Source organism: Canis lupus, chromosome 24, assembly GCF_003254725.2.
Source record: "Canis lupus dingo isolate Sandy chromosome 24, ASM325472v2, whole genome shotgun sequence".
NCBI classification, from domain to species: domain Eukaryota; kingdom Metazoa; phylum Chordata; class Mammalia; order Carnivora; family Canidae; genus Canis; species Canis lupus.
Window position 1 is genome coordinate 9,919,015 of NC_064266.1, and position 27,310 is coordinate 9,946,324.

Below are 27,310 nucleotides of genomic sequence, written 5' to 3' on the forward strand. Positions count from 1 at the left end.
GCCGCTGCGGACGCGGCTCAGAGGCGGCGAGGCCCGGCGCCGGCCTTCGGGCTCCGCCTCGGGCCTGCTGCGGGGAGGACGCGCCGGCTGCTGCTCGACTCCGGGCGGGCCCGCGAGCCCGCGGAGGGCGCCTGTTTTGCCTGTGATGCTGGTAATGAATCGCCGCTGGGAACAAATTAATGAGTGTGTCAGAAACTGCAGTGGAACCGCATGACGGTTCATAAACACCACGATGAAAATGCCAGTTGAGCTCTGGTATAAATACACACAAACTCGCAAGAAGCAAACTCCTTTCCCTTCTAATGAGAGAAGAATTTTAAATAACATCATTCTGCCCTGAGCCACATTGCCAGGGGAGATTCCTTAGTGGATAGTTTTTCTAATTTCTTACTTAATGCATAAAGAAACACAGGGGAGTTTGATTTGGCTTTTTATATTTGCGTGCAAAGGGACTCTGCTTTGAAATACATGTAGTATATATATATTATGTGTGGGGATAAAATATTCGAAAATGGAAATTGTGTCCCCTTTTCAGGTCTGGTACCCATGTTTGTTAGATGAGATCCTTCTCTTGTCTTTTTCTTAACTATGGTGTTTCTGTGGTCTATTATTACCCTTCTTCTCTAACATTCTAGATGCAGAAATTACAATTAAATTGTAATGAAATGACCCCATTATTCCACAGAGATTTATGACTTTAAGGCTCATGGCAGGGGGAGGAAAAGAAAGTTCCATTTATTTTGAAGGTGCAGTGAGGTCGACTTGGGAGTATCTATGTGTCATCCCTGACATGGATGAGGATGCTCATGTTTATGGTGGTGGTGGAGGTGTTGCTGCAATAACAGGGCTAACACAGGGCTTTGACAGAGTCCTGACTTTCCATTAATCCCTGTGGGGCTGTTGCAGAGAGGACTGGGAAATAATGGGGAAGGAATCTGCAGTATGGCTCCAGGCTTTCCACTCCCAATTCAACAAAAATACTCCTCTTTTATCTCCCTAACATCTCAGGGGTCCAGGTAAATTCCATTTCATTAAATAAAGTTTGCTACAAAGTAAAGCCAGAAAACAATAGGTTAGTGGTAGGTTGGGCACAGGTTTCAGAATCAATAAGACTTGATTTCATATATTAACTCCAGTATTTATTTACTATTGGATTTGGGGCACATGTAACCTCTTGGAGTCTTGACTTTTATCTAATACTGAGTGATAATAACCCCTACTTGCTTGGTTGCCATGAGAATTAGAGAAAGAGAATTAAAATGCCTTGCACTTAATTGATTTTCACAAAAGATTGTGTGCTTATTATAACAGGTTCTAGCTGGTAACTAGTCATATATTTAAGTGGTTTGTTTTCTTCCTCTGACAAGTTCAGAACATGAAGCCTCCTTCCTCCAACTGCTCTAATGTCAAGGCTAACAGAAGGCAATTTTGCCTTGAGTCAGAGACTCTATTTAGCTCATCACAACCTCAAATGTTAGAGTTTCAGAAAGAAGAACAAAACTTGTTCAAAGTACTGCTTATTTGTCATAAGTGACCAATTTGAGTTTAGAACAATTGTGGGAAATGGTTTACTAAGATGCGAAGCAATAATGTAGCCGTTCTTTTTACCACCCCATTTTGAGTTATCTACTCTTAAATTGTTCTTGAGTAGCTTCTTATCATCACTTGTGAATTTCCATCTAAAACAATATGCAAAAGAGAAAGCACAATGACTGAATCAAGTTGGTGTCAAAGCAGCTTTCCAATAGTAAAAGCACATCTGGGTTAGAGGACAGTTCAGTCCTTTTGTCTTTAACTTAAGAAGCTAGGTTTCTAGTTGGCGCCATGTTAGCACATCCCTCCAATATTATTATAGATTTGGCATGTTGAATCACTTGTTTTACTCAATTTCTTACCAAAAGTGACTATTGAAATGGCAATCCTTCATTTTAAGATTCAGGTCAGTAGATAATGAGTTGCTCAGTGGTCAATAAAGTGGGGAAAAATGACAAGAAATGGAATTGTTTTGAATGGGATATTAGTCTTTACAGCTAGATGAAATGGATTATATTTTAAAAATTGTAGGAGAAAATCCAAACTGAGTAATACTGACCAAGAGAAAAAGGAAGATTTGCTTCTCTCGCTCTTTGGGGATTCTGTTACTCTAGTTGAACTATCTCACAGTTATTTTATGTAGTTCAAAAATCAAAGAAAAAAAAATCAAAGAAGATGAGGCATTGCATGGCCTTTTCAAACTTAGCAACCCAAGGTGAATTTTTGATGGATGCATCCAGTTTCAAGTGGGCAAAAAATCTTGAATATGCTATTCACAAAACAGCAGTGAATGTTAATGGGGGCATTGTAATTTAAGTTCTTGCAAAACCAACTGTATCCAGAGGTGGGATACCCACTTTGCCCATGATAGCAGAAAAAAACAGTGTTGTAGATCAAGATGGCTTCTATCCATCATGAAAATTCATTCTTGGAGGGCAGTGAATTAAAGCTTGTGGAAGGCCTTTTATGAATCACTCAGCAGAGAATTGGAAAGTTTTAAGCATTCCTTTATATTCACAGCTACCAGACTTTTGAAAGCCTTGTTAACTTTGTAGGGCCATCTTAGCACAGTTGGAGTGTTTCACATCAGCCAATACGTGGTGTAAATTCAGTGTTCTCAAACTGGTTCTTTGTGTAATGTCTGAAATGAAACAACATCAAGAAGTAATGGTAAGTGACTCAGCAAAGAGCAATGACTTATAAGAGCAGCCTGAAGGCCAGGGTGAATCTCAGCCTGTTTCATAGACTTCTGTTTAGTTCTTCTAGGAAGGCAGTCTCTTTGTTTTACTTTTATTTTTGTAAGATTTATTTATTTATTCGAGGTGAAAGGGAGGGACCAAGAGAGAGGGAGAGAGAACCTCAAGCAGAATCCGTCACAGTGGTGAGTGCAGAGCCCAACATGGGGCTTGATCTCATGACCACAAGATCATGACCTGAGCCAAAATCAAGAGTCAGATGCTTAACTGACTGAGCTACCTAGACACCCTATTTTGTTGTACTTTTATAAAGTTCTTTTGCCATAGGACTCATTTTCTTAGGATATGATTTTAGTAATGGCCAATATCACTCTGAAATAAGTTATGATGGTATCTTAGTTGTCCTTCCCCCAGAAGCACATCCTGAGATAAGGATTCAAAAGCAAGTAGTTTACTGGGAAAGTAACCCCAGGAAAAACTGAGGGATGGGAGATGGGGGAAGGAAACTGAGAAGGCATGGGTTAAAAAATAAATTACTACTGGAGGCAGCTGGAGCTTAATCTCATTGAGAAACTCTGGAAAGTGGTGTTTGCCTATGCCTCAGAGTTATCCCTAATGAGAGGCAAGGAGGGTCAGAGCAGAAGGCAAATGGGAGGCAGTGACAGGGTATGTTCCAGATGGTGAATTGTGGTGAAGGAACTGATTTCAGAAAAGTTATTTAGAAATTGGGATGAGTTTGAGTTTGGGAAGGGCAGAAAAAACCCTGCACATAAGAAGATAAAAAGCAGAAGGAGCCAAAGAGGTATCATAGGGATAGCAAAATATTTGATACTACTGATTCTGTGGTGAGGAAAGTTACTTGAGTTACTGACTATCCACTATTACTAATTTTTAAGTATCCACAGAATGATTACTCAGCATGTACGTTTTCTAGGCTTTGATCCTTTGTTTCTTCCTGTTGGATTCTCTTTGACCACATTCTTGAAGACCATCACTAGTCAACAAATGAGGAAGAAAAGAAAGAGAAGGAAGAAGAAGAAGGGGGAGTGGAAGAAGGTAGAGGGAGAAGGAGGAGGAAAAAAGGAGAAGGAAGATAGGGAGGAGGAGGGGGAAGAAAGGGGAGGCATGAGGAGGAGGAGGGACAGAAAGAGGAAGGGAGGGATGGGGAGTTGGGAGAGGAGGAGGAAGAATAGGAAAAATGCTAAGAAGGAGGACGGCAAAAGACAATATATACTATATAACCTAAATCAGAAGTTTTTGGAAATGGATATATGGACTAATGCTAAACTGATGACTTTTTTTTCCTAATCCATTGAGAAAAAAATTAAATAAAAGGTCAGTGTAGTGAAATTTCCATAAAAGTAAATGTACTCTGATATTATATCTTTCTAACATTTTGATATTAAATGTTTTTCTCTTAGGCAACATAGTAATAATGGATGGGTATTTTAAAAATATACTCTCTCAAACAAAATAAAGAATTAGAAACCTTATGTCCTTAGTTTTGAAAAGGTGCATATATTTTGATGGTATGAGAAACCTAGAGTCCTGAAACCATTTGCCTCATCCTCCAAGATATTCTTTACATCATTCTGAAAAGTTGACCAATACTCATGCTGTAAGCCATTCCTTAGCAAGGCTGCATTTGAAACAGAGATGGTATATTCAACTGGATCAGAGCACAGGCAGGAGCCAGAGACTAGGTCATTCAGCATGGCCACTTGCTGAGAATTGTCCTTGAGAACTGTTACAGATTTTTCAAACCTTTGTGTCTCAATATCATCATCTGTAGAATGGGCAGAATAATCAGAGTACCAGGTTGATGTGAAAATAAACACAATAATGCTTGTACAATACCTAGGACAAGATCTGCCACACAATAAACAATAAATATTACCTATAACAGTTAACCACATGTCCTACTGTATGATAATGGAAACATGCTAATACAGCTGGAAATTTCCAAAATTGAAGGGTTTCTTTTCTCTGAGATGATACTTCCTAATTAAATTACTTGGTCCATATACATCACCATAGGTTGAGAAATATTTTTTAAATAAAAAAGAAGATAGAGGGACACCTGGGTGGCTCAGTGGTTGAGCATCTGCCTTCGGCTCAGGGTATGATCCCGGAGTCTTGGGATTGAGTCCTGCATCAGGTTCTCTGTGTGGAGTCTGCTTCTCCTCCCTCTGCCTATGTCTCTGCCCTCCTCTCTCTATGTCTCTCGTGAATAAATAAATAAAATCCTAAAAAAGAAGATAGAGATATTACTCACCGTAGGCAATAACTTTAAACTTTTCATATTTTTTTTTAAGATTTATTTAATCATTTTAGAGCAAGATAGAGAGTTCAGGAGTGGGGAGAGGCAAAGAGAGGAGAGAAGGAATCTCAAGCAGACTCCTCACTGAGTGCAGAGCCAGAAAGAAGGCTCCATATCAAGATTCTGGAGATCATGACCTAAGCTGAAATCAAGACTCAGATGTTCAACCAACTAAGCCACCCAGGTTTCCCTTCACATTATTTTAATGACTATAGAGTAAGTCTTCAGATGGACTCTACTATAAAGAATTTGTATTTGTATGAAGGCATGTAAAGCTTTTAAGCTTTAACACTAGTTTTTGACAAGTTGTTTTTACTCACATTCATTGCAAGCATTTCTTATTTATAATTGGTATGGAAAACAAGGACATTTTCTTCTTAATTAAGATACCCTTTGGAAATTTATAATTGGCTATAGTAACTACATAATACTATAGTATATCATAGCAGCATTATAAAATAATAAAGTGAAGGAGGTCATTTTATGATTTTAGTTTTTTCCTATCATTTCAGTAACATTTTACAGATAAGACAGAACATGAGGAAGAAAGGCAATGATTCTATCATCCCGTGAATTTTGCACCAGAGTCTACGAGTGACATAGAATAAGAAGACACTCTTCACAGGTAGGAAGAAAGATAATTAGCTTATTATTAAAAAGAATTAAAAGCTAATTCTGCTTTTTCCGATAGTGCTCTTTCCAAATATGAAAGCACCCTCATGAACAAAGGAAAAAAGAATTTTGTCTGAACTCAGCACCTGAAGCAGTAAACATTGACTCATTCCCATTACCTTAAAGGAATCTTGGCCAGGGTAGCAGAGGGGAGGGAGAAAAGATGAGTTTAAGATACATTAGCATCTTTATCTCTTAATGGAGAGACTTAAATTTGATTGTAATTCCAAGCAAAATCTCATTAGCTGAGCTCAGCAGAACTCTTCAGAGACAGTTATTGGCCATCCCTAATCACTTCTCAAGGGGTCACTTGGCTGGACTTTTCTAAGTCGGTTGGTTTCTAGACTTGCTGGAGGTGTGACTAGAGTACCTGGAGAGAACTATATAATGGTTCACTTGCCTTTTTTCTTGTAATGTCCTTATGTTTAATAAAGACACAATCAGATGCCTCTGGATGTCTACTATAATTTGTTGGGAAAATGCAGCCCACAGTTATGGTTTTCAAAAATGACATTTTTCAGCCTGACAAAATATACTTCTGTTTTTATTCTGCTTAGGAATTTGGAAACTGATTTGGATAGTCTCCAAGTGTCCTTCTCCTCACTGCAGGTGGTGGGATGATAGCATGTAGGTGTCTACCCTGGATGGCTAATTCTGGATCCAGATGGTTATATATATTTAATTCAATACCTATTTTTACTGGGAACACCATGTGCTTCATTTTTTCAACTTCTTAAATTCCTACTCTGTGCAAAAGATCCCTTTTCTGAGTGCTGAGAATGCCAATAAAGGATAATGCACAATCCATGCACATATATATAAACATGCTCATATCACATGGATGTTTGGCTAAGTAAATCCACCCCCATGAGTGGATTTACAGATTTTGAGAAATAGTGGTTAAAACTGAGACTTGCAAAGATGACAGTACTTACGTTGGGTGGATTATAAGATAAAAATGCTGAATGTATAGTTTTTAAAAAGATGATCTACAAAAATATAATTTGTAGTGCTCAGCAGTTTCGGCCAGAATGAATATTGTTATGTAGACTGAAAATCAGAAAATTAGAGGTAAATAAAATTTATTTCTTTATAGGTTTTTCAGTTGTTGCTTTACAATCACCAAGTATGTGTGAAGCCCAGAGTCACAGCAAAGCTGAGTGCAAGGTTGAATTTGCAGACACAGCATTTCTGAATCTGCAGATTCCTCATCAGATCTAAAGCTCCTAAGTTGGTATCTCAGGTGATGATAAAAATGGTCATATGAGATGACATACTCTCTCTCTCTCTCTCTATCCCATTATCTCCCCCCACCTCCTTATCTCCTGTGCTATCCTGATATTAGCTATAGAATTTAAAACTGATGTAACTTTAGGTTGATAGGTATGCACATGTCAGAGGATTTCAGCAATGCAATGAGTGCTGAGTACAGAGTAATCTGGGGGACAATGAACCCCTGCTATTTTTCCTCAATGTTTTTCAGTAGGAGAGGAAGAAAAGTCGACCCCACAAGCTTCTTTAACTTCCTATTATAAGTGGCGCAAACCTGGCCAGAGATTCCAATCTAGTCCCACCTCTCTCTGACCTCACTTCCTGTTACTCCTGCACATACTTCCTATATGTCTTTGTCCAATTTGATAATCAGAGTCTCTGTTGTTGTTTAGCCATGGCTGGAGATGCTTCTCTGTATCCTAAGTCCGATTATCACTCAAGTGCAGCGAATATATTTTATTTGGGAAACTTTCTCTCACCACACCCAGGCTCTAGATTCCATCTCACCCCACCTTGTGCCACCATGTCCAGAAAAAAAACATTAGGGCTTTTCTTGTGATTGGTTTCCATGACTGTTCTCATTATTAGACTAGAAGATAAAGATCATAACGCATTCAATCATTTGGTCCCCAGTGCCCAGCACAATTCCTACCTGGTAAGGTGAATACCTAAAAGATGTCTATTGAAAGAAGTGGGATAAAGAAATATTTTATTTGAAACACTGGCACCAAGGATTTTGAAGTAAATACAAGATTTATCAGCTCTGGTTTTATTTTGCTTTTTGTTTATTTATCTTCCCAGTTAATGGAGAGTATAGTCACTTATGACATGCTTCCCATCTACAATGCATAGATGGTGAATGCCAGAACTAATAGCAGCATAGACTAGAAAGGAGGAGAAATGACATCTCATCTGCCCACTCTTTTTGTTCCTCACCTGCAACACCAAACCTGAGGCCTTCAGCATTTGATGAGGAAACAGAAGAGCTTTATCTACAAACCCCATTTTGCCCTCAGCTTCCCTGTGTGGTTCCGGATTTCATGCCTATTAGAGGATTATTAACTAGCAACTAGAAAATATATAAATTCAGAGTGAATTTTTATTCATTTCTTAGGTTCTGATTGGCGACCTACTTCATAATACTCACTCTTTGGTTGAAACTACAAATTATATCTCCACATTGACTTAAGAATTATCTGCTTGACATGATACCCCAGAACATAGCAATTCATAAAATGCTGGTTGTCCTATATAAATATAAAGTAAATGTATACCTACTTACTCTGGCAACCAAGCCAAATACCAAGAAAGTATGGAGACAGGAAACTACAACATATGGCTGTATTGGGTATCCAGTTGGATCAAGGATTCTCCACCAGAATTTAGGCATTATAAAGGAAACTTCCCAATTTCATCAGAAGGCATTCAAAGAAATCACAATAGCAAATAAACTGACAAGCAGAGTAGATACTCTCTCAATCAAGGGCTCAGTATTAAGTGACTCTAAGAACCATCAAAAATAGGTGTAAATAATAAACACATAACAACTACAAACCATGAAAATAATTTGGAATAGTAAAATTATACTTTAGGCTCAGTATCTTAAATGTAGGGTAACCAATTATGTAAAAGTGCATCCATGGTGCCATAAACTACAGGGACAGTTTATATACTTACTAGCAGCAGAATCCACTTTTATTGAAATCTGCTCAAAACACTAGTATATAAACCTGAAAAAAAAAACCCACTCTTACTAAAGTGAAAACAGGATGAATTCCACAGACCACCCCCTCCTTCTCTTCCTCTGTTCCATATGGTGAATCCCGGATCCTAGGACTTTGTTAGATCATAACATTTCATAACAGTGACCCAAAATTAGGCAAGCGCTTTAACCAAAATTAAACATTTGACTTTTGCTAATCTTGTTTTCTTTTAATTACTTTTACTTATTTTTTTAACTTAACTTGAATTTGCCAACATATAGTATAACACCCAGACTTCTAGTTATTTTTTTTCAATTTTTTATTTATACTGCTGTTAGTAAACATATAGTGTAATATTGGTTTCAGGAGTAGAATTTAGGGTGCCTGGGTGGCTCAGTCAGTTAAGCATCTTGTCTTCAGCTCAGGTCTTGATCTCAGGATCCTGGACTCTAGCCCTGCATCGTGCTCCCTGCTCAGTGGGGAGCCTGCTCTGAGAACCTCTTCCTCTGCTGCTCCACCCTGCTTGTGCTGTCTTGCTCTCTCTCAAATAAATAAATAAAATATTTTTTAAAAAGAAGTAGAATTTAGTGATTCATCACGTACATATAACATGAGTGCTCATCACAAGTACCCTCTTTAATACCCATTCCCCATCTAGCCCATCCCCCACCCAAATCCCCTCCAGCAACCCTCAATTTTCATCTATTGTTAAGAGTCTCTCTTAATAATGGTTTACCTCCTCTCTTTCTTTTCCCCCTTCCCCTTGTTCATCTGTTTTGTTTCTTAAATTCCACACAAGTGAAATCATATGGTATTTGTCTTTCTCTAATTGACTTATTTCACTTAGCATAATACACTCTAGCTCTACTTCTCCTTATGTTTAATAGGTAATAGATGTATATGGTTAAAAATTCAAAAGGCAAAAAAAAAAAAAAGGAATAGAAAATTCTGGTTTGCAAAAGACAGCATAAAATTGCCATGTATCTTCCTTCTTTTCATAAATCACGCCCAAACAAGAAAGGAAAATGAGAGGTAAAAAACAGAAAAGCAAAGACCATATTAGTCCTAGTTAAGAGAAATTGACATGTTCAATAAAAGTGGGTGAAAAGGGATCAAAGGCAGTGAAGAGGATCACTGTCAGTTGCCTTCTTTGTTCTGGAGCTTTGGGGTTGCCCTCCTTGGAAGCAATAGCAACTACCAGTCTGTGTATCCTTCTGGGGTAATCTCTGTTCTTTTTCTGTAATCACACAAATAGTACATATTGTCCATCCAATTCTGCATTTTGATATTCTTAAAGGTTATCTCTCCATATTACCTCAAACAGATCTCCTAGTTTTATTTTTTAATGACTAGGTAGTATTTTATTGCATATTAGCCCCTAAGTTATTTACTTGTCCTTGTTAATAGGCCATAGGTAATTTAAATATTTTTCAGCTACAAGCAATGCTCCAAGGGATGAAACTGATTATCTATCAGTTTGCGCCTTTGTATGTATAGATTAGATTCCTAGAAAGTGAATTGTTATTTCAAAGGGTATTTACATTTTTAATTCTGATACATCTTTTAAGTAGCTGTATATAGAGGTTGTTCCAATTTATGCTTTTACTGGCAATGAAAGACAGGGACTTTCTTCATGATGATACACATAATCTGTTTTCAAACTTTATAATCTTTCCTAATCTGTTCATTTTACTGCCAAAGTTTAATATGGAGCTTTTCCGTAATAATTGAAGTTAATTAACATTTTTTTACTGTATTTTAAACTTTTTAAATGAACTCTATGTCATATCCTTTGTTTACCTTTTCTGTTGGGTTGTTGTTCTTATTAAGTTGATTTATAGAAACTCTTTGTATGTTAAGGGAATTAATTTTCTGTGAGATTAGCCACAAACACATTTTACAATTTTGTTTTATGACTTTTTACTTTATATATAGTGCTTTTAGATAAAATTAAAGAAAAGAAACTTAATGTAGTTTAATTACCTTCCTTTTAAAGCAGTCTGCATATTTTATTGCACCAAAGAGTCTTGTCCACCTCAAAATTATATTTAAAAATATTTTTGTTTTCTTCCAGTAATTTTTTTTATTTTTATAATAAAGGTTTTTGTAAATTGATCTGAAATTTGTTTTATTTCAAAAGATAGATTATTTATTTATTTATTTATTTATTTATTTATTTATTTATCTTTGGAGAGAGAAAGAGAGAGTGAGTGGAGGGAAGGCAGAGAAAGAGGCAAGGAGAGAGTCTTAAGCAGGCTTCCCACTGAGCATGGAGCTGAGCTCCATCTCATGACCATGACATCATGACCTGAGCCAAAATTAAGAGTCCAGTGCTCAACTGAGCCACCAAGGTGTCCTGAAATTTGTTTTATTTTAAAGTTTAAGGTATGGAGTTTAAGGTATAAAATTTTTTATTTTTTCCCAGAAGGCTATTAAGCTCTTCCAATATATTTGTTGAATAAGCTTCCTTTCTCCACTCCTGCAATTTAAATGTTATCTTTATTGCATATTTAATTGCCATGTGTATATAGATATTTCTGGACTTCAAGTATTCCTGTCTTATTCATGTGTCAGTATCACACTCCTAAAATTACTATGGCTATATAATATGCTTCAACATTTGCTAGTTCTGGATCTCTCTCCTTAACGTTCCAAGATATAATTGTGTTCCCAAATCTCAACGTTATTTTTCCTTGGATATTTTCCCATACGAAGTTTAGAGTGAGTTTACCCAGTTCCAATTAGAATACTATTCAGCTTTTTCTCTGGATCACCTTCAATTCATAGCCAGCCCCAAAGTGCTTAATATCATAGGATGCTAAGAATATAGGATTTCTTTCCATTTTTTAATCTCCTTTTTTTGTATCTCATTAGTGTTGCAATTTTTTTCCTTACAGATTGTGTATATTTTTGTTAAATTTAATGATGCATATTTTTGGTTGCTACTCTACATGGTATCTCTTATTCCACTGTATCTTCTGATTGTTTGAGTGAATGGAAGCCACTGATTTCTGTGTATTACTTCTGTGCCCAGATAATTTTTGAATTCTCAAACTGTGGCAGTTTTTAATTATATTCTTCGTAATTTTCCATATTAACATCTGCACATAGGCATTTCATTTCTTGTTTCTTCACTATAATTTTGTCTTTACTTTGTTTATTGTATTGGTTGATATTTCTAGAGCAACATTAAGTGATAATGGTGACAGTAGCATCCTTATTTATTTCTAACATTAGTGAAGATGCTTCATCATGTTTCCCTAATAAACCTAGTGCTGAGTTGGGTTATCATCATTTATATTTCACACCATTATTTTATTCCTACTTTATTGTGTTTTTATTTTAAAATCAAGAGTGGATTTTGGTTCTTATTAAAGACCTTTATAGAATATATGATGATGAATGTTCAGTTTTGGTTTGATATTGATATCTTCTTGCATTTTTTGTATTGAATCCTACCTGGGTAGTCTTTTTTTTTTTTTTTTTTAAAGTATACTGAAGCATTTTGCTTTATACTATTTTGTTCGGCTTCTTATATTGCTTCTCATTATGCGAGTAATCTGGAGTTTTCTTTTATTGTACTAACTTTGTCAGGTTTGTGTGGCAATGCTATAATATTTTCAAAGAAAAAAGAAGTTTGAACGTTCAGGTTTTTTTCTGTGCTTTGAGATAATTTAAAGTAATAAACATTAGGATGATCTATTCTTTAAAGGTTTAGTAAAAATCACCTGGGAAACCAGCTGTGGTTAGATACCTTTTTGGGAAGGTAGTTCTTTGAAATATTTTTCCCCCCATAACAATTGAATTGCTCAAGTTCTTATCTTTTCTGGAATTGGTTCTGGTCAACTGTTGCTCAGCAATGGCCACTGAAAATCAGTTAACTATAGAGAAACCATATTCTTAGAAGCACATTGATGGCTATTTAGGCACTTTGCATTTCTTGGGCGAGCTTTTTATCAAGTTAGAGATATAAAAAACTATAAATTCAAAACATGCACCACAGAATTGCTAAAACAAGCATAGGAAAGTATCTTAACTGTATATATTCTGCTGCCTTCCTATCATGGAAATTGGCAGGTGTGCCTGAATGACAAGAAAATGTAGGGAAGGCTTTTAGATTGTAGAAAGGCTTTAAGACACTGCACAGCTCACAAAAATAGTCACATCCATGAAAAAGTTGCTTGGCAGAAACCAATCTACTACTTACTGTTTTGAAACTCAGCCTCTCACCAGGATTACTAATCTCTGGATCTTCTTCCATAGCTCTGGTACATCCTTGTGAATGTAGAAAGCTGACCCTCTAGAGCCACAGCTGCCTCCGCTTATCATCTCAGATCGTGGGCTCATGATTAGTGAGTTTTTTTGTGTTCTTCAAAGTGTGTGGTGTTGTGCAAGCCTAGAACTGAGAGTTAATTAGACAACGGGAAAGGAAAAAATAAAGCAAAGAAAGTAAATAATTTTAATCATGTACCATGTATATCACCTGATAAAAACTCTATCTATGCTATGCCATTTAATTTTTATGTGTCATTTTAATTTTTCTAAAAATTTCACAAACAGCTACCTGGGGTCCAGTGGAGTTAAATGAGTTCCCTAAAGTCACATAATTAATGCATAACTGAGTGGCAACATGAACCCACATTCTTTCTATGACACTAACCTGAAGCTCAGGTGACAAAATGAAGAGCTGCAAAGAAATTGAGTGTTATACTATATGTTGGCAAATAGAACTCCAATAAAAAAAAATATACAGAAATGAAAGTTTTGTTCATAGGGTAAAATATTAGTGACCCCAAAAAAAGGATTAAAAAATGCCATGGGCGACAAAAATGGAGGTCACCAAAATTTCACTCACATATGAACCAATCATTTTAGTTCCTCTTTTATCAAGACTTTTATCACATTAGGGGGAAATTAACATTCTTATTAGTTTCTATTTTGAAGCTGTCAGACACATTAAAAACAACAACAACAACAACAAATGAAAGGAAAATTACGACTTTGCTCTTAGCAACTTCCTGGCCAGACAGGTAATTTTCTGAGCAGGCAGTCCATTCTTGAGTGTAGATGCTGCTATTTTGGTCTGACCTAAACATCTGCCTGCCATCTATGGGAAATTGGCAGATATCTTTTAGAAGGCTTTCCTGTGAAAAGGCAGGCTTTATAGGGAATGTACAACAGGCACTTAATCTAGAATGATTTCAGGAACTAAACATCAACAGGCAAACAATTATAACCAGTGCTTCAGTACCAGAATCCCCTGTTTGCTGGACAAAAAGGAAGTTGGTATTTCAACCTTCTCATTAGTTAAGACTAGCCCTCAATAATTTTCTTAGAATTCACCTTTTATTCCATTAGACTACATGTATGTTTCCAGAAGAGTTTTATGGAAAGCACTATTCCCTTAAATGTACCACAAATGATGGGACACCTGGGTGGCTCAGAGGTTGAGTGTCTGCCTTTGGCTCATGGCATTGATCCTGCAGTCCTGGGATCGAGTCCAGCATCAGGCTCCCCGTGGGGAGCCTGCTTCTCCCTCTGCCTATGTCTCTGCCTCTCTCTCTCTCTCTCTCTCTCTCTCTCTCTCTGTCTTATGAATAAATAAATAAAATCTTAACAAAAGATAATGTTACAAATGATATCTCTAAAGTTAATCATGTGTTTCAGAAATGTTGAACACTACATCCATCTCTAGATGATTTGCAGTTCATATTCACATAGCGAAGGCACTAAAAAGTCTTGCAAAAAAGAAACTTGCTTAAATTTGTTTCAGCCAGCATTGTCAAAATAATATTCAGCCCACAGTATTTCATTTTGTTCATCTAACACTATAAATTTCTCATGCTAATTGTATATTCTGTGTGTAAACTCTTTTTCTAACCCTGAGAGTGGCAATCTGGAGCACATGATCTGAATACCTCCATAACCTCGTTTTGTATATTCCAGAGCTAATAATGTTGTTTACGTTCCTAAAAGCTTGCAAAAGGAGGAGAAGAAGAAGAAGAAGAAGACAACAACGACAATGACAACTGTATAACAGAGGCCTTGTGTAACCCTAAAATATTTTCTCTGGTCCTTTCTAGAAAAAGTTTGCCAGCCCCTGTTAATCTAAACCAAAAATAATAACAAAATTTAAGTAAATAAAGATATATCACCTATTATACATGATATAAAAGAATGAGATAGCAATTCATTTTTCTTTTTAAATGTTACTCCTCTAAATAATTCAAAATGGAATTTTTCAAATGAAAAGCATAACAATGAAAAGATGTAAGGGTTCAGACCAAGCACTTGAAGGCTTCAGCTCTCAAATTTAGAGTTTATTTCAAGAGGTAATATTTCATGGGATAAACTAAAGATTAGACTCAATGACTCAAAAATCACTTTGATGCTATACCAGTTGAATATCTATCCTCATAGAATCACTTACCATCTCTTATAGTCTCTTATTTATAAAATTAGCAGATTGAGGGCACCTAGGTGGCTCAATCAGTTAAACTTCCAACTCTTGATTTCAGCTCAGGTCTATGATCTCAGGGTTATGAGATCTAGCCCCACAGGGGTCTCCACACTCAGTGGGGAGTCTGCTTAAAGATTCTCTCCTTCTGGCCTTCTCCCAATGTGCATAAATGCACGTTTGCTCTCTCTCAAATAAATATTTTCAAAAATTAGCAGATTGACCTATTCATTTAAAGAGAGAGTGTCAAAATTTAAATACCATATGTTTGCAAGTAGCAACCCTGTCCCACATTAATTGGGCTATGTCAAAAAGTCACTGACTCTGGGAATTTTTTTCAAAACACACATCCCTTGGTTAGATCCTCTCTCTTGATATGCAAATTTTGTAGGAGCAAGGTAGATTTTCTATGTGTAATTTGATAGACCTTCCAGAAACTTCTTTTTTGCTTTCCTCCTCTTTCCTCTTCCCTTCTTACTACTATGTAACAAACCACATTGTAATTTACTGGCTTAAAACTACAATGTAACCTGACCACGTATTAGTATGTCTTATGATTCTGTGGGTTGACTTGACTCAATTGGGTGGTTCTTACTTTGGATCTTTCATCCAGTTGTGGTCAGATGGCACATCTGGAAGCAGTTATCTGAAGGTTTGGTTGGGCCAGATGCCCAAGATGGTTTGCTCATATGGTCGATGTTTGATGCTAGCTGTTGATTGGGAGCTAATCTGGAACTGTTGGACTGTTGGCTGGAAACCCAACAAGTTGTCTGTCTGTGTGGTTTGGGCCTTTAACAACATGGAAGCTAAGTTCAGAGAGGGAGCATCCAAGAGGCCCAGGTAAACTCTTCAAAAGATCTAGTCTCAGAAGTTCACAATGTCACTTTACAGCATTCTATTGGTCAAGAAATTTGGAAGGTCAACTTAGTTTTGAGGGAAGGGGAATTAGGTCCCTTTTCTTGAATTGAGGTTCAGCTTGAGCAGGAAGGAATTGGTACCCATTATCTTCAGAGTCTCTCTACCACATTCCATTGCTAGATGATACCTATTCACCTAACAAGTGCTACCATTCCAAGCTTATTGTGAATAAAGGGATGGCTCTTTCTCTTTTAAATTTCTCATTGATAAGGCATTGATGCTACCTACTGTTTCTAGTGGAAACTACAAACTTGAGTGTACTTTAATTTCCTTTTAAGAGGAGCTACATTTAGGATGACTTAGAATTGCAATTGTTTTGTTTTTTCTGTGACATTTTCTCGTCAAGTAACTCAATGTTTTATGGGACCTCATCCACCATAAGATATCCTACAATTTGGATGATATGATGAGAGTGCTTCTTTAATTTGAAATTAATGTGATTCCTCAAATGCATGTAGTATACACAGCAAGACAGTGTATACCTATTGGGAAGGATTTATTTGTTTACACAACAGAATAAAATCAATAATTGGACAGACTGATTAATTGCTTTTGGGCAGTTCTGAAAGCAACTGGTCTGTTTGAATGTGTGTCCCCATTTGTTTATCAAGGTAGTATAGTTTTCCCTTAATGTTCTTTTGTGTATATGATCCCATACAATAGTTAGTATATATGTAAGGGATGCTTTTATTCAAATAAGAATAGGTCTCTCTGTTTTGGCTGATACTTATCCAAGGCATATTACAGTGAATTAGGTGAGGCAGAGGGACGTCCATTTAGTCAGACCTTCAGATTCATGGAGCGTCTTAAATTTAGAACTGGACATTTTCTAAAATGAGATCAAACTCAGAGAGATATCCTGGCACCAATAAAAAACATTCATCATACAGCTTTAGAATAAAATTAATGATCAGACCACTACAGAAACTTGTAATACATGACAAATTTTTTTTAAACTAAAACTAAATCCTAGGACTGTCCTGTGAATAGCATTATATTATAATATCTTTGTGCATATATTAAAGTTGTTGACCTTTTCTTTTTTCAGTATAAACACATTTGATTGACTAGTTTTTGAACTCTATTTTGATCTTTCTTTATTTTGCTTAATATATGGGGCACCTCAAGAGATGATAGGGCCTTCTCTTGGCTTCAAGAATCCATACATCTCTCACATCTGCTTTTTCTGGGGATCAGGAAGATGGTGTAAATGTTGCTCCATTACTCAATTTAGTTAGCTTTCCTTAACTTTATGCAAGTTACATAGGAAAGAAATATTTATCTTCTTAGCAACAGATGCAAGAAATTAATTTGTGGGAGAAGGCCGGCTCTTCTGAAAAAAAGCCTTTGATATGTGACTGTAGTATGGAATTCAGCTTCAGACTAGGTTCCACATGCAGCACATGAGACAGAATTTTAATAATGTTGGGAAAGAAGGGAGTTAGCCAGCTGAGCAATGAGTGTGGGGGGATTTCAAAGAGGAAGAGGACCCCTATAGCTATTAGTTGTTTTCTATATAAATTGTTAAGATGCTTGCTTCAGTAAATTTTACATTGCCAAGAAATGCTTTTGTGTGAGCCTTCTTTTTAAGAATCTCAGAAAAGGATAATGAAAAAACTGACTATTGGGATTACATGAAGGAATAATGTAATTGGGTGACAGGGGATATCTGAGCAGAACCCAGGAGGGCAGAAAATGGACAGCATGCACCCAGGCTGCTCTCACAAGGGTCTTGATAACAGGAAGCAAGATGTGGGGCTCAGCTGAGTCCAGGGAACTTTCAGCTATTGAAGAAAATAACCTGGGCTCTCTCATTGTCCCATCAATGGCAGGAAGCTCAATCCCACACTTGCCTTGGGGGGACACAATCAGCAGTAGAATCTGAAGCAGTTTTTGGTACTGAATAGTTGGGAACCCATAACCTGGCTTTTCAACATGGTAGAAGAGCAATATTTGAAAAATTCCTTAATGCTTGCTGCCTCAGTTTTCCTCAAGTGCTTTGGAATTGATGATACTCATTTTAAAGTGTTTTTCTGAGACTTAAATGATATAATGCATAAAACATGATAGCTTCTTATTTTTTATCAGCAGTAGTAGTACTAGAACTATGAAAGATGTTCAGATATCAGCATTAGAGGGGAGCCTTTTGCTCTGAAGGAAATCATGCTTCTGGTAGTTCTACATTTGCATGGAATTTGGCATCACCAATTCAGAGCAGAAATAGCTAAATCAATAGACACAGAATTGATGATTTTTTCAAAACCGAACTCTGAGACTTGGAGACATAATGTCTTCTGGGATTGAAATAGAAGCTCTGTATAAAAAATAAACATTACTGTATCAATCAGTAAGAACTAGCGTAGTGACCTCATAAGAGTTCAAGGAAGGAAAAGAAATGGAATCCATAATATTCGGAGCTAAATAATAACTGCAGCTTAGAGAGTTTATTATGTCAGGTCTGCAAGAGTCAGACCCTTGTGTCAGGATTTGTGTGCTTCTGGGAGAAACTAGTGAGATTGGGAAGCAAGGAAGGGAAAAGGAAGGGTGGAGCTAATAAGTGAGTAGTTACAGAAACTCCAGCCTCAGCCTGAGCCCATGGAAGCTCTGCACCTTCTCTTAAGGCAAAGGAACTGGCTTTGATTACCTGGCATCTGTCAGTCTCTGACACTTTCCAGCTCTCACTCTGTGGCAGCAACCAGAAGCAGAATGGTGAGCACCTGCTGGAGGCTAGTCGCCCTGGTTTTGCTCACAGAATATTTAATTAGTACTCAAGAACAGTCAAACTAGTCATTAAATATTTAAACACTTCTATACGGTAATAGGATGGTAAAGCGCCTTTCCTCTGAGGCCCCAATGACCACTCTGGTTTCCCCAAACCCATTCCCAGGACCCTTTCTATCTTGCCAGGCTTCCTGCTGCTGATCAGATTGTTTGGTGTCCCACCATAGATGCTGAAGATTTGGAATAGCAAGCACCCATGGATAACAGTCTTCCAGATCATCATTCTATAATTTCATAAGTTGTTAGTCAATACTTTAATAAAATTGTGTACTGTTTCTTAGACTCTCCTCTCAAGGGAATAAATTCCAAAGTGCCACGGGAAGCAGCAAAGGCAACACAGGTTGATGTTTTCATAGGTTAATTTATCTTCCTTATCTGGAAGACTCAGACATTTTTAGTAATGTCCTGTGAACTGATTTAGCAAAGTGACTTTTCATGGTAAGTCAGCTTACTTATCTTATAAATTCAGGTGTTTAATGGGAAACTTTGAAGAAATAGCCTATGAAGTGACATACTCTGAGAAGTGTGTCACTATCTAGTAAAACAAGGCCTATTGCTATGTTTGCTCCTGTGAGTTCCACTGAGGCTGCTATAATGACTGTTTTGATAAACTACATTTCTCTTCCATCCAAGTTGGTAAGTAGAGAGATTTCATAGTACAGTCAGAGGAGAACACACCTGTGAAGGAGGTGATGTAATAACCAGGGATGTGCCCTCAAGATGAGTGGGCTTAACACTTTCCATGAATCATTTGCCTCCTAGTCAAATTCCAATGGACTGTGACACAAGACAGGGTCCTGTTCAGTCACATTCAAGAACAGATGAGACCTTTATTTCCCAGTTGGCACCTGGATTACTTCTAACTGATGTACACGATAACACACATGCTGGTCTTAGGTATGTGTATTCAGGTGTGTGCATAGATGTAGAAGGAGTTGTGATAGATTGGATGTTCCTAGAAGCAGACCCTAACACAAAGTGCAAAGTGCCAAAAGCTTACTGGGCAGTGGTTCCAGGAAGCACTGGAAGTGAAGCAATGAAGAAGAGGAGTGCCATCCAGCAGGTTATCACTGTGGGCCCCTGGAACTCAAAGGCAGGTAGTGTAGAACCAGAATAGGGCATGTTACTTAGGTTTACTCCCACCCAGGCACTAGTAACATCACTCTATATCCAGGCTGTTTCATTTCTGTATTCATCTGTCTTATCAGGATGGACATGTGATGCTCAAACACCTGGTTGGTTGATGAGTCAGAGCAAATGGGAACTGGATAAATGCTTTGGCTATTGCTTGACATTTTTGACAAGGGGCACTAAAATGGCATCTGTAGCTCAAAAATAGAAACATGAGAGGTTTTACTAACTGCCACCTTCTATCTTTATAGTCTTTAATGTTATCCTTCTATTAGCACATCGTGGCAGCCATTTTGACATATCTGGTTTGATGTTTTTTACTAATGACTCTTCCAGAAAACACAAATGTGAAAACCATTAGACATCTCCACAGTTATGCTCAAAGCAAAGTAGACACATAGGAAAAAGGGAATTTTTCATAATCTCTCCCAATTCTGTTTCTTTAATTCACCAAAGGATGAACCCAGAGAAGCAATCTAAGGAATACCAACCAGATGGGCTAAGGAAATTGAAACAACTGCAATACTAGGGCTTTAAGGCAATCTACATGACTTAGTGTAACAAAATGAATGCTAGTCTGGGAATCAAAAGGCTTATTTTTAAGACCATGACTGCACATCTAGAGAAGTAACTATGATCTATTCCTTACCCTCCCTGGCCTCAGTTTTACCCTATAAATAAAGAGAAATATGCATTAAACAATCTCTTTTGCCAAAATTCAGCAAATGGAATCTTTTCTCTTACTACTTATATTTTTCCAAGGGGAAAGATAATACTGTCTTTTTCATTTTCATATATTTTCCCCATTACCTAAACAATTTTACAAACTCTTTTTTTTAAGATTTTATTTATTCATGAGACACACACACACACATACAGAGAGAGAGAGAGAGAGAGAGAGAGAGAGAGAGGCAGAGACACAGGTAGAGGGAGAAGCAGGCTCCATGCAGGGAGCCTGAAGTGGGACCGGATCCAGAGTCTCCAGGATCACACCCTGGGCTGAAGGCGGCACTAAACCGCTGAGCCACCCGGGCTGCCCAATTTCACAAACTCTTAGAAAACATTTGGAAAACAGAGAAAAGAAAAAAATCCATATCCTCTCCATTCTATTTTGGTGAACCTCTTTCATTCTTTTTTATGTAGTCTAATTAAAATGTATATACATTCTTTTTAGTATTTTTATGCAGCTGTCAGAAGAAAAAAAAAGCCCGGAAAGATGATAGCTCTTTTCAAATACTTGAAAAGCTCCCATGTAGGAAGAGGTGAAGAGGTAACAGACTTGTACTGTGTAAAATTAAGGAATTAGTGAGAAGAAGCAACATCCATTTTGCCTTATTACAGGGAAAAATGTACCTTTTCTGTGTTCCTAGAGGAATGGTGGTACTTGAAGGGCATGCAACAGGAAAAAGTTGGAGAGATGTTAAGACAAGGTGATGTCACTCCATTTTGAAGAACATATAGTTCTAAGGTTTTATCATTTGAGTTCATTTTCTGATACTCTAGTTGGCTCATTCTATCTTTGTAAAGTCTTCAGCGTTACCATTCCATTAACAAATCATAGCAGCCATTTAGTCATTTCCACATTTCTGGGTTGATGTTCTTAAAAATGACTCTTTCAGGGAGAATACAGATTATAAAAACTTTTAGACATAGGCACAGGTGTGCCCAAGGCAAAGGAGAAAGATGAGGAAACAGAAGCTTTTCATTATCTTTAAATATCATTTTCTTAATTTCTATTAGCAGCCACCTTAAGCTGTACCAGTTTTGCCTTGTACATTTCTCCTAATAAGCCCACACTGGTTTATTTCACCTCTTTCCACATTCTGTTTTTACAAAATTATTTATCAGGACCCTGGCATTGGTTCTGTTGGATTAATCACTGATGATTTTGTTCTTATCAGCTGTGGGCAATGTGGCAAAAACAGTGAGATGTGCAGTATCACATCCATTAAATCTTGCTCATAAAAACAGATTTGAACTCTTGAGAAATGGACTTCTTGAGAACTCGTATTCTTGAAAGCTTTTTTTCCACTTTTTTCTTTCTTTTCTTTCTTTCATCTTTTTTTTTATTAGTGCAGTTCTTGAAAATACATTTTAGTGTGCACAGGAGTTAAATTGATCATCAACTGGAAGCCAATTCTGTTCTGCCTGAGGAACCATCCAGAAAGGAATATCTGGGTATCCAACATACTTGTAAGATGAGAGAAGCATAAGCAAAAGGAATTAAATCCTCTTTGACATATCATTGCAAAAGGCATTTAGCTAAAACATTTTTCTACCAAATTGCCTTTTGAAGGTTTTATTGAGATTTACAGCTAAGAGGCTTTAGAAGGCAGGTAAAAAAGGTGGAAATTCAGGCATGATCTGGAATAGGCGTGCTCAGGCAGATGTATTTTTTACTCAAAGTATGGTACTTTGATTTCTCTCTTTGCAGCGATTATTAGTTAATGATAGATGTATCCTACTTCTGGTGCTTTTAACTCTTCAAGTTGCATCTATTTGTTTTATTGCATTTGATCTTAAAGCAAGAGTGCCTGCAGTAGGAAATGAAGACATGAGCCCCACTCAAAGATAGTGGATTTTACTAGAGTCATAAGAATATTTATAATAGTGGTGAGACTTGGTTCTGGGTCTTCTGCTGTCTCTTTCTTTGTTTCTCTCTGTTTTGTTCTTTTCTTTCTTTGTTACTTTTATGCCATTATGAATGATTGTACATATATTTTATCTGATTGTTTTTAAGTGAATTATTCTCAAATGTGAGGCAGTAGAAATAAGGTTGACCCAGGTGCCTGGGTAGCTCAGTTGTTTAAGCGTCTGCCTTCAGCTCAGGTCATAATCCCAGGACCCCAGGGAGCCCGCTTCTCTCTCTGCCTCTACCTCTCTCTCTCTCTCTCTCTCTCTCTTATGAATAAATAAGTTAAAAAATCTGTAAAAAGAAAAGAAAAAGAAAAAATATTGACCCAACAATAGTATATGACCTGCTATTTCCTCTCAAGATAGACAGTATGGTATCGTTGAAAGAGCCTGGGACTAAAAACAGAAAATGAGTCAAATCTTAGCTCCCTGCCACTTTGATTGAGATGCGTAAACTGGCCTTTTCTACATTTCTTTTAAAATGTATTTCCTTATATGGTTTGTTTCCCTCTATCCTCCTCTCCCCCTATCTTCATCTGTTTTGTTTCTTAAATTCCACATATGAGTGGAACCATATGGTATTTGTCTTACTCTGACTGACTTATTTCACTGAGCATAATACACAAGCTCCATCCATGTAATTGCAATGGCAAGATTTCATTCTTTTGATGGCTGAGTGTTCCACTGTGTGTGTGTAGATAGATACACACGCACATGCACACATACCCTACATCTTCCTTATCCATTCTTCAATTGATGGACATTTGGGCTCTCCCTATGCTATTGCTGATAATGCTGCTAAGAACATCGAGGTGCATGTATTCCTTCTAATTTGTATTTTTGTATTCTTTGAGTAAATACCTAATAGTGCAATTGCTGGAATGTAGGGTAGTTCTACTTTTAACATTTTAAGGAACCTCCATACTGTTCTCCAGAATGGCTGCACCAGTACGCATTCTCACCAAAAGTGTAAGGGGGTTCCCCTTTCTATGCATCCTCACCAACACCTGTTGTTTCTTGTGTTGTTAATTTTAGCCCTACTGACAGGAGTGAAATGGTATCTCATTGTGGTTTTGATTTACATTTCCCTGATGATGAGTGATGTTGAGCATCTATTCATGTGTCTGTTGGCCATCTGGATCTTTTTTGGAAAAGTGAATATTCAGGTCTTCTGCCCATTTCTTAACTGGGTTATTTGTTTTTTGGGTGTTGAGTCTGAGAATTTCTTCTAGATTTGGATACTAACCCTTTATCAGATGTCACTTGCCATTCTGTAGGCTGCCTTTCAGTTTCATTGATTGTTTTCTTTGCTGTGCAGGTTTTTATCAAAATCCTAGAGGAGTACATGAGCAGAAACCTCTTTGACCTCAGCCATAGCAACTTGGTACTAGACAAATCACCATAGGTAAGGGAAACAAAACAAAAATAAACTACTTTGTAGATTCAACAACACTTAAGTTTGTCACTTCTAAAGAGAAACACAAAGCAAAACCTCTGCTCTGCAGGGCTCAGCTTCTCTCCATAGGAAGGGATCCTGGGATAGTTCTGGATTTAAAGGATAGCATAAATCTTGAGACTTCACAGAAGATACAGATGCCATCCTTCCCCCCACCATTCCTTTTATGGGTTTTTCCCAATTTCTATAAATTAAACCTTTTATTCTGGGATAATTATAGATTCAATATGATATTGTAAGAAATAATACAGAGATTCTCTGTACTCTTTACCTGGTTTTAGCTATTCTAGTTCTCTTTCCCTTATACACAATTTTTAGAATAGTCCCCATCTATAACTATATAAAATCTTGCTGTAGTTTTGATAGTAATTGCATTAAACCTGTATATGAGTTTGAGAACTGACGTCATTGTTGTGTCTTCCAATCCATGAATATGGCATTTTTCTCCATTTATTTACATCTTTTCTTCTTCCATCAGTATTATATAATTTTCAGCAAATAAATCCTGTAAATATTTTGTTAGATTTACATCTAAATATTTCATTTTTTAAAAAAACTGTAATTTGTATTATTATTTTTTTAAGATTTTATTTATTTATTCATGAGAGACAGAGAGAGAGAGAGAGAGGCAGAGACATAGGCAGAGGGAGAAGCAGGCTCCATGCAGGGACCCTGATGTGGGACTCGATCCCAGTATTACAGAATCACGTCCTGAGCCAAAGGCCGATGCACAACTGCTGAGCCACCCAGGCATCCCTAAATGGTATTATATTTAACTTTGGTGTCCATATGTTCATTGGTAATATATAGAAATACTATAGAGTTTAGTATGCTTACCTTGTATCCTGAAACCTTGCTGAACTCACTTACTAGTTTGTAGGAGTATTTTTCTAGATTCCTTGTGGTTTTCCACATAGATAATTATGTCACCTGCAAATAGGAACAGTATCATTTATTCCTTTCTGATCTATGTCTTTTATTTCCTTTTTACCATATTTCATTGGCTAGAACTTTCAGTACTGTGTTAAATATTAGTCAGAGAGGGCATTCTTGCCTTATTTTCAATCTTAGGGAGAAAGTATTCAGTCTTTCATTATTAATTATAATGTTAGCTATAGGTTTTAAAAATAAAAACACTTTATCACTTTGAGGATATTTCTCAATTTTCCCCAATTTTTCTGAGAGTTTTATCATGAATTAGTGTCATATTTTATCAAATGCTTTTCCTACATTGTAATTACATGATTACCCTTTAGCCTGATAACATTGTGGACTATATTGTTGGATTTTTGAACATTGAACCAGCCTTATTTCCCTAAAATAAATCCTGCTTGGTTATGGTCCATAATTCCTTCTATATAATGCAGATTCTAATTGATAGTATTTTATTGAAGATTTAGCATTTATAATCATGAAAAACAATGGACTATTACTCCCTTTTTTTTGTACTGTCTTTGTTTTGTTATCAGGGAAATATTAGCCTCATAAAATCAACTGGAAAGTATTATGTACTCTTTAGTTTTCTGGAAGAAACTGTATAGAATTGGTCTTAATTATTCCTTAAATGTTTGATAGAATTCTCCACTGAAAGCATCGAGGCTTGGAGATTACTTTATGGGGAAAGTTTTAAATTAAGAATATAATCTCCTGTCAACTATAGTTCAATAAAAATAAAATAAAATGCTATTGCATGATTAAAAGTATAGGATCCTGAAAAAAAGAATACAACTTCCTTAATTGTAATAAGTTATGCAAATTATCTTTTTCACAATTGTTGAAATGCATTTTTCTAAAAATAGGACCTATTGTCTAAATTGTCAAGTTTATGTGTTGAGATTTTTGCAGGATTCTATTATATTTTTTATTTTTGCAGATTTTGTAGTAATATCCCCCATTTTATTTATTATATTGCCAATTTCTATTTTCTATCTTTCTTTGTCAATATTGCAAGACGTTTGTAAATTTTACTAATATTTTCAAAGAACCAGATTTTTGTTTTAATGGTTTTCTGTACTGTAAAATTTTTAATCTCATTGGTTTACTTATTTTTATTGTTAATTCCTTCTGCTTGCTTTGGATATATTTTGTGGATTTGCTTGAGTTTATCCTTTTTGAGATTCATGCAGCTTCTAGAATCTGTAGGCAGATGTATCTTGTCAAATTTAGGAAGTTTTCAGCCATTAATTCTTTAAAATATTTCTTCAACTTGCCTTCTTTTTCCTCTCCTTCCAAAATTCTAACAATATAAGTGGTTGATATTTGTTTTAGGTCCTGGAGGCCATGTTCTTTTAAATCTTTAGTCTAACTTCTCTTTGTTTTTCAGATTGGCATTTATATTATTTTATATTTCTATTTTTCAGTTTTAAAATTTCTATTTGATTATTATGTATATTTCTTTGTTGAAACTTTCTATTTCTTTAGTGAACATTTTATTGTAAGAGACTTATTTATTTATTTGCAAGACAGAATGTTCATGAACCCGAAGAAGCACCGAGAGAGGGGGTGAGGAAAGGATCTCAGCAGACTCCTTGAAGAGTGTGGAGCCTGATATAGGGCTTGATCTCATGACTCTGAGACCATAACCTGAGCCGAAAAAGCTGGACATCCAACTAACTGAGCCACCCAGGTGCTCCTTTAGTGAATATTTCTATCTATTTGTTTAAGTATATTCATTATTGCTCATTGAAGCATTTTTATCATGGATGGTTTAAAATCTTTGTCAAGTAATTCTAATATCTCTGCAGTCTTTATAGAATCTATTCACTGTCTTTTTCATTTCTGTTTTAGGTTTTCCTGGTCCTTAGCATTAGCAATGATTTTTTACTGAAACCATTATATGTTCAAATTACATCATGAGACTCTGGCTCTTATTTAGAACTCCTATTTCAGTTGGCATTCTCTTCCTCTCTCTCTCTCTCCCTTTTTTAAGATTTATTTATTTAGTTTAGAGAGAGAAAGAGAGAGTCGGATAAGGAACAGAGGGAGAGAATTTCCAGAAGACTGTGCTCAGCATGGAGCCCAACACAGGGTTTGATCCCATGACCCATGAGATCATGACCTGAATTGAAACCAATAGTTGGATGCTCAACTGACTAAGCCACCCAGGCACCTCTCAGTTGTTTTTTTTTCTCACGCAGCTCCAGCAGTGCAAGATATTGGAAGTACCATCTCATTACTGTCAGATGAAGGAAGAATTCCAGGTTTTTCACTTGGCCTTTGTTGACAATTAAGGTGAGG

At 36.6% G+C, this 27,310-nt stretch overlaps 2 long non-coding RNA genes across 4 annotated transcripts in view; one reads left to right on the plus strand and one right to left on the minus strand.

Annotated features, from left to right (window-relative positions):
- LOC112673580 (uncharacterized) lies at window positions 1–27,305 on the plus strand. The gene is made up of 3 exons (XR_003144906.3): window positions 1–151; window positions 5,562–5,674; window positions 27,211–27,305. It is a non-coding gene; the product is annotated as an uncharacterized LOC112673580 (long non-coding RNA).
- The window catches only part of LOC118352265 (uncharacterized), a 224,579-nt gene continuing 199,792 nt past the window's right edge, over window positions 2,524–27,310 (minus strand). The window contains exons 3-5 of one of the 3 annotated variants that reach the window (XR_004809133.2): window positions 24,911–25,003; window positions 12,904–13,098; window positions 2,524–2,674 (exon numbers count right to left, since the gene is read on the minus strand). This is a non-coding gene — a long non-coding RNA (uncharacterized LOC118352265). Of the gene's footprint in view, window positions 2,675–8,671; window positions 8,724–8,997; window positions 9,239–12,903; window positions 13,099–24,910; window positions 25,004–27,310 lie in introns of those variants that run through there. The other 2 variants (XR_007405608.1, XR_007405607.1) reach the window with 2 other exon arrangements.